The following is an 18,604-nucleotide window of genomic DNA, read 5'->3' as shown; positions in this document are numbered from 1 at the left end:
CTTTCATAATTCACTGGCTCGTCAAATGTTTTTGCTTCACAATTCTCTTCGTGAAGCCTATCCCCCTAACTGCACTGTAGGGTACGACACCAGCTACTTCAGAATGGATTATTGATAGTGGGTGTACCAATCACATGACTGGTAAGCGAAGCCTTCTTATGGACTCAACCTTACGTCCATCTGACAAAAGTCACATCACATTTGCTGACACTGGTAAAAGTAAGGTATTGGGTCTAGGTAGAGTTGCAATCTCAAAGGATCAACACATGGATAAAGTCATGCTTGTTGAATCCCTTGGTTTCAACTTAATGTCTGCCTCAATGCTTTGTGATTTAAACATGATTGTGATGTTTGGAAAATATCGTTGCCTTGTTCTAATGGAATCTGACAAGTCTCTAGTGTTTGAAGGGTATCGGAAAGATGATTTGTACGTGGTAGATTTCTCAGCAGGACCACAGCTTGCCGTATGTCTTCTAGCAAAAGCTTCAGAATGCTGGCTCTGGCATCGGAGGCTAGGGCATGCTGGCATGGGGAACCTCGCACACCCTTGCAAGGAAGAAGCATGTCATAGGCATCGAGGGCGTCAAGTTCAAGAAGGATCACTTATGCGGTGCCTGTGAAGCAGGAAAGATGACGAGGGCCAAGCATCCCTCGAAGACAATCATGACAACGACTCAACCCTTCGAACTGCTCCACATGAATCTTTTCGGTCCCACTCATTACTCAACTCTTACTACTACTGCTTGTCTCTATGGCATTGTCATTGTTGATGATTATTCAAGATATACTTGGGTGCATATAATCCTCTACAAGATTGAAGTGCAGGATGTCTTCAGACGCTTCGCCAATCGAGCAATGAACAACTATGGCGTCAAGATAAAGCACATCAGAAGTGACAATGGCACTGACTTCAAGAACACTGGCCTAGATACATATCTTGATACTTTGGGCATCACACATGAATTCTCAGCTCCGTACACGCCACAACAGAATGGCGTCGTCGAACGCAAGAACAGAACACCTATTGAGATGGCTCGGACGATGCTTGATGAATACAAGACTCCAAGAAAATTCTGGCCTGAAGCCATTGATACTGCATGCCATATCATCAACCGTGTTTATCTTCACAAGCTTTTGAACAAGACATCCTATGAGCTCCTTACTGGCAAGAAGCCAAATGTCAGTTACTTCAGAGTATTTGGTGCCACGTGCTGGATCAAGGATCCACATCACACTTCAAAATTTGCACCAAAAGCACATGAAGGTTTTATGCTTGGATATGGAAAGGATTCGCACTCCTACAGAGTCTTCAACCTCTTTCACTATAAAGTGGTTGAAACAGTGGATGTGTGGTTCGATGAGACTAACGGCTCACAAAGAGAGCACCTCCCAAATGTGCTAGATGAAGTTCCATCCAGTGAATCAATCAAACTTATGGGAACTGGAGAAATCATACCTTCTGAAGCTCAGCCTGAAGAGGAACTTATCATCTCCGCACCTGATCAACCTAAAGACAATGATCAACCTGAAGACAATCCTTCTAACGATGACAATGATCAGCAAGAGCAAAATCTTCGTCCTGTACATCCTCGTGTCGCAAATGAAGTACAGGTTGAGAGAATAATTGATAGCATCAATGCACCAGGTCCACTCACTCGTTCAAGGGCAACACAGCTAGCAAATTTCTGTGGGCACTTCGCATTTGTCTCAATATCTGAACCCAAGAAAGTTGAAGAAGCCTTCATGGAACCTGAATGGATTCAAGCTATGCAAGAAGTGCTTCAACAGTTTGAGCTGAATAATGTATGGGAACTGGTTAAGCGTCCTGATCCTCGCAAGCACCATATAATAGGAACAAAATGGATATATCGCAATAAGCAAGATGAGCATGGTCAAGTTGTTAGAAACAAAGCTCGTCTCGTTGCTCAAGGGTACACTCAAGTTGAATGGATTGACTTTGATGAAACATTTGTTCCTGTGGCTAGACTTGAAGCCATACGCATACTGCTGGCCTATGCAAATCATCATAACATTCTTCTGTATCAAATGGATGTGAAGAGCGCTTTTCTCAATGGCAAGATTGAAGAAGAAGTGTATGTTGCACAACCGCCTGGCTTTGAAGATCCAAAACATCCTGACATGGTGTACAAGCTCAACAAGGCACTGTATGGCCTCAAACAAGCCCCTAGGGCTTGGTATGACACACTCAAAGACTTCCTGAAGAGCAAAGGCTTCAAACCTGGTTCCCTCGACCCCACTCTCTTCACGAAGACATATGATGGTGAACTGTTTGTGTGCCAAATATATGTGGATGACATTATCTTCGGCTGCACCAATCAGAAATACGCTGTCGAGTTTGGATATATGATGCAAGAGCAATATCAGATGTCCATGATGGGTGAGCTGAAGTTCTTCCTTGGTCTTCAAATACGTCAGCAACGCAATGGTATCTTCATATCTCAAGAGAAATACCTCAGAGATTGCCTGAAGAAATTTGGAATGCAAGATTGCAAAGGCTTCACGACGCCAATGCCAGCCAAACATCATCTGGGTCCCGACGACAATGGTAAAGAGTTCGATCAAAAGGTATACCGCTCCATGATTGGTTCTTTACTTTATCTATGTGCATCTAGGCCAGATATTTGTTGGGAACGTAGTAATTTCAAAAAATTTCTATGCACACGCAAGATCATGGTGATGCATAGCAACGAGAGGGGAGAGTGTGATCTACGTACCCTTGTAGACCGACAGCGGAAGCGTTAGCACAACGCGGTTGATGTAGTCGTACGTCTTCACGGCCCGACCGATCAAGCACCGAAACTACGGCACCTCCGAGTTTTAGCACACGTTCAGCTCGATGACGATCCCTGGACTCCGATCCAGCAAAGTGTCGGGGTAGAGTTCCGTCAGCACGACGGCGTGGTGACGATCTTGATGTACTACCGTCGCAGGGCTTCGCCTAAGCACCGCTACAATATTATCGAGGATTACGGTGGAAGGGGCACCGCACACGGCTAAGAATATGATCACGTGGATCAACTTGTGTGTCTAGGGGTGCCCCCTGCCCCCGTATATAAAGGAGCAAGGGGAGGAGGCCGGCCGGCCCTATGGCGCACCAAGGAGGAGTCCTCCTCCTAGTAGGAGTAGGACTCCTACTAGGAGGGGGAAGGAAGTGGGGAGGGAGAAGGAAAGGGGGCCGCCGCCCCCCTCTCCTAGTCCAATTAGGACCAGGGGGGAGGAGGCGCGCGGCCCACCCTGGCTGCCCCTCTCTCTCTCCACTAAGGCCCATATGGTCCATTACTTCTCCCGGTAGGGTTCCGGTAACCCTCCGGCTCTCCGGTTTTCTCCGAAATCACTCGGAACACTTCCGATGTCCGAATATAGCCGTCTAATATATCAATCTTTATGTCTCGACCATTTCGAGACTCCTCATTATGTCCGTAATCACATCCGGGACTCCGAACTAACTTCGGTACATCAAAACTCATAAACTCATAATATAACTGTGATCGAAACCTTAAGCGTGTGGACCCTACGGGTTCGAGAACAATGTAGACATGACCTAGACATGTCTCCGGTCAATAACCAATAGCGGAACCTGGATTCTCATATTGGCTCCCACATATTCTACGAAGATCTTTATCGGTCAGACCGCATAACAACATACGTTGTTCCCTTTGTCATCGGTATGTTACTTGCCCGAGATTCGATCGTCGGTATCTCAATACCTAGTTCAATCTCGTTACTAGCAAGTCTCTTTACTCGTTTTGTAATACATCATCTCGCAACTAACTCATTAGTTGCAATGCTTGCAAGGCTTATGTGATGTGCATTACCGAGAGGGCCCAGAGATACCTCTCCGACAATCGGAGTGACAAATCCTAATCTCGAAATACGCCAACCCAACATTTACCTTTGGAGACACCTGTAGAGCTCCTTTATAATCACCCAGTTACGTTGTGACATTTGGTAGCACACAAAGTGTTCCTCCGGCAAATGGGAGTTGCATAATCTCATAGTCATAGGAACATGTATAAGTCATGAAGAAAGCAATAGCAACATACTAAACGATCGGGTGCTAAGCTAATGGAATGGGTCATGTCAATCGCATTATTCTCCTAATAATGTGATCTCGTTAATCAAATGACAACGCATGTCTATGGTTAGGAAACATAACCATCTTTGATTAACGAGCTAGTCAAGTAGAGGCATACTAGTGATGGTTTGTTTGTCTATGTATTCACACATGTATTATGTTTCCGGTTAATACAATTCTAGCATGAATAATAAACATTTATCATGAAATAAGGAAATAAATAATAACTTTATTATTGCCTCTAGGGCATATTTCCTTCAGTCTCCCACTTGCACTAGAGTCAATAATCTAGATCACATCGCCATGTGATTTAACATCAATAGTTCACATCACCATGTAATTAACACCCATAGTTCACATCGTCATGTGACCAACACTTCAAAGGGTTTGCTAGGGTCAGTAATCTAGTTCACATCTATATGTGATTAACACCCAAAGAGCACTAAGGTGTGATCATGTTTTTCTTGTGAGAGAAGCTTAGTCAATGAGTTTGCCAAAATTCAGATCCGTATGTATTTTGCAAATTTCTATGTCTACAATGCTCTGCACGGAGCTACTATAGCTAATTGCTCCCACTTTCAATATGTATCCAGATTGAGACTTAGAGTCATCTAGATCAGTGTCGAAATTTACATCGACGTAACCCTTTACGACGAACCTTTTGTCATGTCCATAATCGAGAAACATATCCTTATTCCACTAAGGATAATTTTGACCGCTGTCCAGTGATCTATTCTTAGATCACTATTGTACTCCCTTGCCAAAAACAGTGTAGGGTATACAATAGATCTGGTACACAGCATGACATACTTTATAGAACCTATGGCCAAGGCATAGGGAATGACTTTCATTCTCTTTCTATCTTCTGCCATGGTCAGGCTTTGAGTCTTACTCAATTTTACACCTTGTAACGCAGGCAAGAACTCTTTCTTTGATTGTTCCATTTTGAACTACTTCAAAATCTTGTCAAGGTATGTACTCATTGAAAAAACTTATCAAGCGTCTTGATCTATCTCTATATATCTTGATGCTCAATATGTAAGCAGCTTCACCGAGGTCTTTCTTTGAAAAACTTCTTTCAAAACACTCCTTTATGCTTTGCAGAATAATTCTACATTATTTCCGATCAACAATATGTGATTCACATATACTTATCAGAAATGCGGTAGTGCTCCCACTCACTTTCTTGTAAATACAGGCTTCACCACAAGTCTGTATAAAACTATATGCTTTGATCATCTCATCAAAGCGCATATTCCAACTCCGAGATGCTTGCACCAGTCCATAGATGGATCGCTGGAGCTTGCACATTTTGTTAACACTTTTAGGATTGACAAAACCTTCTGGTTGCATCATATACAACTCTTCTTTAAGAAATCCATTAAGGAATGCAGCTTTGTTTATCCATTTGCCAGATTTCATAAAATGCGGCAATTGCTAACATGATTTGGACAGACTTAAGCATAGATACGAGTGAGAAACTCTCATCGTAGTCAATATCTTGAACTTGTCGAAAACCTTTTTGCGACAATTCTAGCTTTGTAGATAGTAACACTACTATCAGCGTTCGTCTTCCTCTTGAAGATCCATTTATTTTCAATTGCTTGCCGATCTACGGGCAAGTCAACCAAAGTCCATACTTTGTTTTCATACATGGATCCCATCTCAGATTTCATGGCTTCAAGCCATTTTGCGGAATCTAGGCTCACCATCGCTTCTTCATGGTTCGTAGGTTCATCATGATCTAGTAGCATGATTTCCAGAACAGGATTACCGTACCACTCTGGTGCGGATCTTACTCTGGTTGATCTACGAGGTTCAGTAATAACTTGATCTGAAGTTTCATGATCATCATCATTAACTTCCTCACTAATTGGTGTAGGTGTCACAGAAACCGTTTTCAGTGATGAACTACTTTCTAATACGGGAGTAGGTACAGTTACCTCATCATGTTCTACTTTCCTCCCACTCACTTCTTTCGAGAGAAACTCCTTCTCTAGAAAGAATCCATTCTAAGAAATGAATAACTTGTCTTCGGATCTGTGATAGAAGGTGTACCCAACTGTCTCCTTTGGGTATCCTATGAAGACACATTTTCTCCGATTTGGGTTTGAGCTTATCAGGATGAAACTTTTTCACATAAGCATCACAACCCCAAATTTTAAGAAACGACAACTTTGGTTTCTTGTTAAACCATAGTTCATATAGTGTCGTCTCAACGGATTTAGATGGTGCCCTATTTAACGTGAATGCAGCTGTCTCTAATGCATAACCCCAAAACGATAGTGGTAAATCGGTAAGAAACATCATAGGTTGCACTATATCCAATAAAGTACGGTTATGACATTCAGACACACCATTATGCTGTGGTGTTCCAGGTGGCATGAGTTTGTGAAACTATTCCACATTGTTTTAATTGAAGACCAAACTCGTAACTCAAATATTCGTCTCTGCGATTAGATCATAGAAACTTTATTTTCTTGTCACGATGATTTTCCACTTCACTCTGAAATTCTTTGAACTTTTCAAATGTTTCAGACTTATGTTTCATCAAGTAGATATTCCCATATCTGCTCAAATCATCTGTGAAGATCAGAAAATAATGATACCTATCGCGAGCCTCAATATTCATCGGACCACATACATCAGTATGTATGATTTCCAACAAATCTGTTGCTCGCTCCATTGTTCCGAAGAACGGAGTCTTAGTCATCTTGCCCATGAGGCATGGTTCGCAAGCATCAACTGATTCGTAATCAAGTGATTTCAAAAGCCCATCAGCATGGAGTTTCTTCATGCGCTTTACACCAATATGACCTAAACGGCAGTGCCATAAATAAGTTGCACTATCATTATTAACTTTGCATCTTTTGGTTTCAATATTATGATTATGTGTATCACTACAATTGAGATCCAACGAACTATTTTCATTGGGTGTGTAACCATATAAGGTTTTATCCATGTAAACAGAACAACAATTTATTCTCTTACTTAAATGAATAACCGTATTACAATAAACATGATCAAATCATATTCATGCTCAACGCAAACACCAAATAACACTTATTTAGGTTCAACGCTAATCCTGAAATTGTAGGGAGTGTGCGATGATGATCATATCAATCTTGGAACCACTTCCAACACACATCGTCACTTCACCCTTAACTAGTCTCTGTTTATTCTGCAACTCCCGTTTCGAGTTACTACTCTTAGCAACTGAACCAGTATCAAATACCGAGGGGTTGCTACGAACACTAGTAAAGTACACATCAGTAATCTGTATATCAAATATACCTTTGTTTATTTTGCCATCCTTCTTATCCGCCAAATACTTGGGGCAGTTCTGCTTCCAGTGACCAGTCCCTTTGCAGTAGAAGCACTTAGTCTCAGGCTTAGGATCAGATTTGGGCTTCTTTACTTGAGTAGCAACTTGCTTGCCGTTCTTCTTGAAGTTCCCCTTCTTCCATTTGCCCTTTTCTTGAAACTAGTGGTCTTGTCAACCATCAACACTTCATGCTCTTTCTTGATTTCTGCCTTCGTCGATTTCAGCATCACGAAGAGCTTGGGAATTGTTTTCGTTATCCCTTGCATATTATAGTTCATCAGGAAGTTCTACTAACTTGCTGATGGTGACTAGAGAATTCTGTTAATCACTATTTTATCTGGAAGATTAACTCCCACTTGATTCAAGCGATTGTAGTACCCAGACAATCTGAGCACATGCTCACTAGTTGAGAGATTCTCCTCCATCTTTTAGCTATAGAACTTGTTGGAAACTTCATATCTCTCAACTCGGGTATTTGCTTGAAATATTAACTTCAACTCCTGGAACATCTCATATGTTCCATGACGTTAAAAACGTCTTTGAAGTCCCGATTCTAAGCCGTTAAGCATGGTGCACTAAACTATCAAGTAGTCATCATATTGAGCTAGCCAAACGTTCATAATGTCTGCATCTGCTCCTGCAATAGGTCTGTCACCTAGCGGTGCATCAAGGACATAATTCTTCTGTGCAGCAATGAGGATAAACCTCAGATCACGGATCCAATCCGCATCATTGCTACTAACATCTTTCAACACAATTTTCTCTAGGAACATATCAAAAATAAAGGGAAGCAACAACGCGAGCTATTGACCTACAACATAGATATGCTAATACTACCAGGACTAAGTTCATGATAAATTAAAGTTCAATTAATCATATTACTTAAGAACTCCCACTTAGATAGACATCCCTCTAATCCTCTAAGTGATCACGTGATCCAGATCAACTAAACCATGTCCGATCATCACGTGAGATGGAGCAGTTTCATTGGTGAACATCTGTATATTGATCATATCTACTATATGATTCACGCTCGACCTTTCGGTCTCCGTGTTCCAAGGACATATCTGTATATGCTTGGCTCGTCAAGTATAACCTGAGTATTCCGCGTGTGCAACTGTTTTGCACCCATTGTATTTGAGCGTAGAGCCTATCACACCCGATCATCACGTGGTGTCTCAGCACGAAGAACTTTCGCAACGGTGCATACTCAGGGAGAACACTTCTTGATAATTGGTGAGATATCATCTTAAAATGCTACCGTCAATCAAAGCAAGATAAGATGCATAAAAGATAAACATCACATGCAATCAATATAAGTGATATGATATGGCCATCATCATCTTGTGCTTGTGATCTCCATCTTCGAAGCACCGTCGTGATCACCATCGTCACCGGCGCGACACCTTGATCACCATCGTAGCATCGTTGTCGTCTCGCCAATCTTATGCTTCCACGACTATCGCTACCGCTTAGTGATAAAGTAAAGCATTACAGCGCAATTGCATTGCATACAATAAAGCGACAACCATATGGCTCCTGCCAGTTGCCGATAACTTGGTTACAAAACATGATCATCTCATACAATAAAATTTAGCATCATGTCTTGACCATATCACATCACAACATGCCCTGCAAAAACAAGTTAGACGTCCTCTACTTTGTTGTTGCAAGTTTTACATGGCTGCTATGGGCTTAAGCAAGAACCAATCTTACCTACGCATCAAAACCACAACGATAGTTTGTCAAGTTGGTGCTGTTTTAACCTTCGCAAGGACTGGGCGTAGCCACACTCGGTTCAACTAAAGTTGGAGAAACTGTCACCCACTAGCCACCTTTGTGCAAAGCACGTCGGGAGAACCGGTCTCGCGTAAGCGTACGCGTAATGTCGGTCCAAGCCGCTTCGTCCAACAATACCGCCGAACCAAAGTATGACATGCTGGTAAGCAGTATGACTTATATCGCCCACAACTCACTTGTGTTCTACTCGTGCATATAACATCAACACATAAAACCTAGGCTCTGATATCACTGTTGGGGAACGTAGTAATTTCAAAATTTTCCTACGCACACGCAAGATCATGGTGATGCATAGCAACGAGAGGGGAGAGTGTGATCTACGTACCCTTGTAGACCGACAGTGGAAGCGTTAGCACAACATGGTTGATGTAGTCATACGTCTTCACGGCCCGACCGATCAAGCACCGAAACTACGACACCTCCGAGTTTTAGCACACGTTCAGCTCGATGACGATCCCCGGACTCCGATCCAGCAAAGTGTCGGGGTAGAGTTCCGTCAGCACGACGGCGTGGTGACGATCTTGATGTACTACCGTCGCAGGGCTTCGCCTAAGCACCGCTACAATATTATCGAGGATTACGGTGGAAGGGGGCACCGCACACGGCTAAGAAAACGATCACGTGGATCAACTTGTGTGTCTAGGGGTGCCCCCTGCCCCCGTATATAAAGGAGCAAGGGGAGGAGGCCGGCCGGCCCTATGGCGCACCAAGGAGGAGTCCTCCTCCTAGTAGGAGTAGGACTCCTACTAGGAGGGGGAAGGAAGTGGGGAGGGAGAAGGAAAGGGGGCGCCGCCCCCCCTCTCCTCGTCCAATTCGGACCAGGGGGAGGAGGCGCGCGTCCCACCCTGGCTGCCCCTCTCTCTCCACTAAGGCCCATATGGCCCATTACTTCTCCCGGTAGGGTTCCGGTAACCCTCCGGCTCTCCGGTTTTCTCCAAAATCACCCGAAACACTTCCGGTGTCCGAATATAGCCATCTAATATATCAATCTTTATGTCTCGACCATTTCGAGCCTCCTCGTTATGTCCGTGATCACATCCGGGACTCTGAACTAACTTCGGTACATCAAAACTCATAATATAACTGTCATCGAAACCTTAAGCGTGCGGACCCTACGGGTTCGAGAACAATGTAGACATGACCGAGACATGTCTCCGGTCAATAACCAATAGCGGAACCTGGATGCTCATATTGGCTCCCACATATTCTACGAAGATCTTTATCGGTCAGACCGCATAACAACATACGTTGTTCCCTTTGTCATCGGTATGTTACTTGCCCGAGATTCGATCGTCGGTATCTCAATACCTAGTTCAATCTCGTTACTAGCAAGTCTCTTTACTCGTTTCTTAATACATCATCTCGCAACTAACTCATTAGTTGCAATGCTTGCAAGGCTTATGTGATGTGCATTACCGAGAGGGCCCAGAGATACCTCTCCGACAATCAGAGTGACAAATCCTAATCTCGAAATACGCCAACCCAACATTTACCTTTGGAGACACCTGTAGAGCTCCTTTATAATCACCTAGTTACGTTGTGACGTTTGGTAGCACACAAAGTGTTCCTCCGGCAAACGGGAGTTGCATAATCTCATAGTCATAGGAACATGTATAAGTCATGAAGAAAGCAATAGCAACATACTAAACGATCGGGTGCTAAGCTAATGGAATGGGTCATGTCAATCGCATTATTCTCCTAATAATGTGATCTCGTTAATCAAATGACAACGCATGTCTATGGTTAGGAAACATAACCATCTTTGATTAACGAGCTAGTCAAGTAGAGGCATACTAGTGACGGTTTGTTTGTCTATGTATTCACACATGTATTATGTTTCCGGTTAATACAATTCTAGCATGAATAATAAACATTTATCATGAAATAAGGAAATAAATAATAACTTTATTATTGCCTCTAGGGCATATTTCCTTCAATATTATGCTTAGTGTTTGCATGTGTGCTCGATTCCAAGCGGCACCAAAGGAATCGTATCACTTAGCTGTGAAGCGAATTCTTCGATATTTGGCTTACACCCCAACATTAGGATTATGGTATCCAAAGGGCTCAGAGTTTGATCTGGTTGGATTCTCGGATGCTGATTATGCTGGTGACAAGGTGGATCGCAAGTCTACATCAGGCACATGTCATTTTCTGGGACGATCACTTGTATGTTGGTCTTCAAAGAAGCAGAACTGTGTATCTCTCTCCACTGCTGAATCTGAATACATTGCTGCTAGATCTTGCTGCGCTCAGCTTCTATGGATGAAGCAAACACTCAAAGACTATGGCATTCATCTGAATCAAGTGCCACTCTACTGCGACAACGAAAGCGCCATCAAGATTGCCAACAACCCAGTTCAGCACTCGAAGACAAAGCACATTGAAATTCGTCATCACTTTCTCAGAGATCATGTTGTGAAGGAAGATATTGATATCATACACGTCAACACTGAAGAGCAATTGGCAGATATCTTCACCAATCCCTTGGATGAGAAAAGGTTTTGCAAGTTACGGTGTGAGCTAAATATCTTGGAATCCTCAAATGTCCTATGATCAGGCACACATCCTAACACTTATGCATATTGATGACTTAGATGTGCAACACACGAAGTAAAGTATATCTTCAATCAATGAAGACTTACATTCTAAGTGTGAATACATTAATGTGGAATTTGACTTCGGAGCGCCACGATAATTGTGCGCCGTGTCTGGGTCTAATACTTCCTATACGGTGGGTAACACCACCACCAAATTTTTCTGTTTGAAGTGTTTCACTCATGGCGTTACGTTTGGTATGTCTTCACATTTGGTTTGGCTTCAATCTCAACTTGTCTTCATGATTATCTTGTTGGGTTTCGTAGTAATTTCAAAAAAATTCCTACGCACACGCAAGATCATGATGATGCATAGCAACGAGAGGGGAGAGTGTTGTCTACGTACCCTTGTAGACCGCAACGGAAGCGTTGACGCAACATAGAGGAAGTAGTCGTACGTCTTCCGATCCGACCGATCCAAGCACCGTTACTCCGGCACCTCCGAGTTCTTGGCACACGTACAGCTCGATGACGCTCCCCGGGCTCCGATCCAGCAAAGCTTTGGGGATGAGTTTCGTCAGCATAACGGCATGGTGACGATGATGATGTTCTACCAACGCAGGGCTTCGCCTAAGCACTACTACGATATGACCGAGGTGGAATATGGTGGAAGGGGGCACCGCACACGGCTAAGGAACGATCACGAAGATCAACTTGTGTGTCCTAGGGTGCCCCCTGCCTCCGTATATAAAGGATCCAAGGGGGGGTGCGGCCGGCCTAGAGGAGGCGCGCAGGAGGAGTCCTACTCCTACCGGGAGTAGGACTCCCCTCTCGTTCCTTGTCCAACTAGGAGAGGTGGAGGGAGAGAAGGAAAGGGGGGGCGCCGCCCCTCCCTCCTTGTCCAATTCGGACTAGGGGGAGAGGGGGCGCGTGGCCTGCCCTGGCAGCCCCTTCCTCTTCTCCACATTAGGCCCATAAGGCCCATTAACCCCCCGGGGGGTTCCGGTAACCCCCCGGTGCTCCGGTTTTATCCGAAACTTCCCCGGAACCCTTCCGGTGTCCGAATATAGTCGTCCAATATATCAATCTTTATGTCTCGGCCATTTCAAGACTCCTCGTTATGTCCGTGATCACATCCGGGACTCTAAACTAACTTCGGTACATCAAAATGCATAAACTCATAATAACTGTCATCGTAACGTTAAGCGTGCGGACCCTACGGTTCGAGAACAATGTAGACATGACTAAGACAAATCTCCGGTCAATAACCAATAGCGGGACCTAGATGCCCATATTGGCTCCTACATATTCTACGAAGATCTTTATCGGTCAGACCGCATAACAACATACGTTGTTCCCTTTGTCATCGGTATGTTACTTGCCCGAGATTCGATCGTCGGTATCCAATACCTAGTTCAATCTCGTTACCGGCAAGTCTCTTTACTCGTTCCGTAATGCATCATCTCACAACTAACTTATTAGTTGTAATGCTTGCAAGGCTTATGTGATGTGCATTACCGAGAGGGCCAGAGAACCTCTCCGACAATCGGAGTGACAAATCCTAATCTCGAAAGACGCCAACCCAACATCTACCTTTGGAGACACCTGTAGAGCACCTTTATAATCACCCATTTACGTTGTGACGTTTGGTTGCACACAAAGTGTTCCTCCGGCAAACGGGAGTTGCATAATCTCATAGTCATAGGAACATGTATAAGTCATGAAGAAAGCAATAGCAACATACTAAACGATCGGGTGCTAAGCTAATGGAAATGGGTCATGTCAATCAGATCATTCACCTAATGATGTGATCCCATTAATCAAATAACAACTCTTTGTTCATGGTTAGGAAACATAACCATCTTTGATTAATGAGCTAGTCAAGTAGAGGCATACTAGTGACACTTTGTTTGTCTATGTATTCACACATGTATTATGTTTCCGGTTAATACAATTCTAGCAATAAACATTATCATGATATAAGGAAATAAATAATAACTTTATTATTGCCTCTAGGGCATATTTCCTTCAGTCTCCCACTTGCACTAGAGTCAATAATCTAGATTACACAGTAATGATTCTAACACCCATGGAGCCTTGGTGCTGATCATGTTTTGCTCGTGGAAGAGGCTTAGTCAACGGGTCTGCAACATTCAGATCCGTATGTATCTTGCAAATCTCTATGTCTCCCACCTGGACTAGATCCCGGATGGAATTGAAGCGTCTCTTGATGTGCTTGGTTCTCTTGTGAAATCTGGATTCCTTTGCCAAGGCAATTGCACCAGTATTGTCACAAAAGATTTTCATTGGACCCGATGCACTAGGTATGACACCTAGATCGGATATGAACTCCTTCATCCAGACTCCTTCATTTGCTGCTTCCGAAGCAGCTATGTACTCCGCTTCACATGTAGATCCCGCTACAACGCTTTGTTTAGAACTGCACCAACTGACAGCTCCATCGTTTAATGTAAACACGTATCCGGCTTGCGATTTAGAATCGTCCGGATCAGTGTCAAAGCTTGCATCAACGTAACCTTTTACGATGAGCTCTTTGTCACCTCCATATATGAGAAACATATCCTTAGTCCTTTTTCAGGTATTTCAGGATGTTCTTGACCGCTGTCCAGTGATCCACTCCTGGATTACTTTGGTACCTCCCTGCTAGACTTATAGCAAGGCACACATCAGGTCTGGTACACAGCATTGCATACATGATAGATCCTATGGCTGATGCATAGGGAACATCTTTCATATTCTCTCTATCTTTTGCAGTGGTCGGGCATTGAGTCTTACTCAACTTCACACCTTGTAACACAGGCAAGAACCCTTTCTTTGCTTAATCCATTTTGAACTTCTTCAAAACTTTGTCAAGGTATGTGGTTTGTGAAAGTCCAATTAAGCGTTTTGATCTATCTCTATAGATCTTAATGCCTAATATGTAAGCAGCTTCACCGAGGTCTTTCATTGAAAAACTCTTATTCAAGTATCCCTTTATGCTATCCAGAAATTCTATATCATTTCCAATTAGTAATATGTCATCTACATATAATATTAGAAATGCTACAGAGCTCCCACTCACTTTCTTGTAAATACAGGCTTCTCCAAAAGTCTGTATAAAACCAAATGCTTTGATCACACTATCAAAGCATTTATTCCAACTCCGAGAGGCTTGCACCAGTCCATAAATGGATCGCTGGAGCTTGCACACTTTGTTAGCTCCCTTTGGATCGACAAAACCTTCTGGTTGCATCATATACAACTCTTCTTCTAGAAATCCATTCAGGAATGCAGTTTTGACATCCATCTCCCAAATTTCATAATCATAAAATGCGGCAATTGCTAACATGATTCGGACAGACTTAAGCATCGCTACAGGTGAGAAGGTCTCATCGTAGTCAATCCCTGGAACTTGCCGAAAACCTTTTGCGACAAGTCGAGCTTTGTAGACAGTAATATTACCGTCAGCGTCAGTCTTCTTCTTGAAGATCCATTTATTCTCAATTGCTTGCCGATCATCGGGCAAGTCAACCAAAGTCCATACCTTGTTCTCATACATGGATCCCATCTCAGATTTCATGGCTTCAAGGCACTTTACGGAATCTGGGCTCACCATCGCTTCTTCATAGTTCGTAGGTTCATCATGATCTAGTAGCATGACTTCCAGAACGGGATTACCGTACCACTCTAGTGCGGATCTTACTCTGGTTGATCTACGAGGTTCAGTAGTATCTTGTTCTGAAGTTTCATGATCATCATCATTAGCTTCCTCACTAACTGGTGTAGGTGTCACAGAAACAGTTTTCTGTGATGCACTACTTTCCAATAAGGGAGCAGGTACAGTTACCTCGTCAAGTTCTACTTTCCTCCCACTCACTTCTTTCGAGAGAAACTCCTTCTCCGGAAAGTTTCTGAATTTAGCAACAAAAGTCTTGCCTTCGGATCTGTGATAGAAGGTGTATCCAATAGTCTCCTTTGGATATCCTATGAAGACACATTTCTCCGATTTGGGTTCGAGCTTATCAGGTTGAAGCTTTTTCACATAAGCATCGCAGCCCCAAACTTTCAGAAACGACAACTTTGGTTTCTTGCCAAACCACAGTTCATAAGGCATCGTCTCAACGGATTTTGATGGTGCCCTATTTAACGTGAATGCGGCCGTCTCTAGAGCGTATCCCCAAAACGATAGCGGTAAATCAGTAAGAGACATCATAGGTCGCACCATATCCGGTAAAGTACGATTACGACGTTCGGACACACCATTACGCTTTGGTGTTCCGGGTGGCGTGAGTCGCGAAACTATTCCACAATTTTTGAAATGTACACCAAACTCGTAACTCAAATATTCTCCTCCACGATCAGATCGTAGAAACTTTATTTTCTTGTTACGATGATTTTCAACTTCACTCTGAAATTCCTTGAACTTTTCAAACGTTTCAGACTTATGTTTCATTAAGTAGATATACCCATATCTGCTTAAATCATCTGTGAAGGTGAGAAAATAACGATATCCGCCACGAGCCTCAATATTCATCGGACCACATACATCTGTATGTATGATTTCCAACAAATCTGTTGCTCTCTCCATAGTACCGGAGAATGGCGTTTTAGTCATCTTGCCCATTAGGCACGGTTCGCAAGTACCAAGTGATTCATAATCAAGTGATTCCAAAAGTCCATCAGTATGGAGTTTCTTCATGCGCTTTACACCGATATGACCTAAACGGCAGTGCCACAAATAAGTTGCACTATCATTATCAACTCTGCATCTTTTGGTTTCAACATTATGAATATGTTTATTACTACTATCGAGTTTTAACAAGAATAGACCACTCTTCAAGGGTGCATGACCATAAAAGATATTAGTCATATAAATAGAACAACCATTATTCTCTGATTTAAATGAATAACCGTCTCGCATTAAAAAAGATCCATATATAATGTTCATGCTTAACGCTGGCACCAAATAACAATTATTCAGGTCTAATATTAATCCCGAAGGTAGATGTAGAGGTAGCGTGCCGACTGCGATCACATCGACTTTGGAACCGTTTCCCACGCGCATCGTCACCTCGTCCTTAGCCAATCTCCGCTTAATCCGTAGTCCCTGTTTCGAGTTGCAAATATTAGCAACATAACCAGTATCAAATACCCAGGTGCTACTGCGAGCATTAGTAAGGTACAAATCAATAACATGTATATCACATATACCTTTGTTCACCTTGCCATCCTTCTTATCCGCCAAATACTTGGGGCAGTTCCGCTTCCAGTGACCAGTCTGCTTGCAATAGAAGCACTCAGTTTCAGGCTTAGGTCCAGGTTTGGGTTTCTTCTCTTGAGTAGCAACTTGCTTGCCGTTCTTTTTGAAGTTCCCCTTCTTCTTCCCTTTGCCCTTTTTCTTGAAACTAGTGGTCTTGTTGACCATCAACACTTGATGCTCCTTCTTGATTTCTACCTCCGCAGCTTTCAGCATCGCGAAGAGCTCGGGAATAGTCTTATTCATCACTTGCATATTATAGTTCATCATGAAGCTCTTGTAGCTTGGTGGCAGTGATTGGAGAATTCTGTCAATGACGCAGTCATCTGGAAGATTAACTCCCAACTGAATCAAGTGATTATTATACCCAGACATTTTGAGTATATGCTCACTGACAAAACTGTTCTCCTCCATCTTGCAGCTATAGAACTTATTGGAGACTTCGTATCTCTCAATCCGGGCATTTGCTTGAAATATTAACTTCAACTCCTGGAACATCTCATATGCTCCATGACGTTCAAAACGTCGTTGAAGTCCCGATTCTAAGCCGTAAAGCATGGCACACTGAACTATTGAGTAGTCATCAGCTTTGCTCTGCCAGACGTTCATAACATCCGGCGTTGCTCCTGCAGCAGGCCTGGCACCCAGCGGTGCTTCCAGGACGTAATTCTTCTGTGCAGCAATGAGGATAATCCTCAAGTTACGGACCCAGTCCGTGTAATTGCTACCATCATCTTTCAACTTTGCGTTCTCAAGGAATGCATTAAAATTCAATGGAACAACAGCACGAGCCATCTATCTACACTCAAACATAAACAAGCAAGATACTAATCAGGTACTAAGTTTCATGATAAATTTAAGTTCAGTTAATTTACTTAAAGAACTCCCACTTAGATAGACATCCCTCTAATCCTCTAAGTGATTACGTGATCCAAATCAACTAAACCATGTCCGATCATCACGTGAGATGGAGTAGTTTCATTGGTGAACATCTTTATGTTGATCATATCTACTATATGATTCACGCTCGACCTTTCGGTCTCCGTGTTCCGAGGCCATATCTGTATATGCTTGGCTCGTCAAGTTTAACCTGAGTATTCCGCGTGTGCAACTATTTTGCACCCGTTGTATTTGAACGTAGAGCCTATCACACCCGATCATCACGTGGTGTCTCAGCACGAAGAACTTTCGCAACGGTGCATACTCAGGGAGAACACTACTTGATAATTTAGTGAGAGATCATCTTATAATGCTACCGTCAATCAAATCAAGATAAGATGCATAAAAGATAAACATCACATGCAATCAATATAAGTGATATGATATGGCCATCATCATCTTGTGCTTGTGATCTCCATCTCCGAAGCACCGTCGTGATCACCATCGTCACCGGCGCGACACCTTGATCTCCATCGTAGCATCGTTGTCGTCTCGCCGAGCTTGTGCTTCCACAACTATCGCTACCGTTTAGTGATAAAGTAAAGCATTACAGCGCGATTGCATTGCATACAATAAAGCGATAACCATATGGCTCCTGCCAGTTGCCGATAACTCGGTTACAAAACATGATCATCTCATACAATAAAATT

Source organism: Triticum urartu, chromosome 2 (assembly GCF_003073215.2).
Source record: "Triticum urartu cultivar G1812 chromosome 2, Tu2.1, whole genome shotgun sequence".
Taxonomy (NCBI): Eukaryota; Viridiplantae; Streptophyta; class Magnoliopsida; order Poales; family Poaceae; genus Triticum; species Triticum urartu.
The sequence above is the reverse complement of the archived record's forward strand: the minus strand, read 5'-3'. Positions refer to the sequence as shown.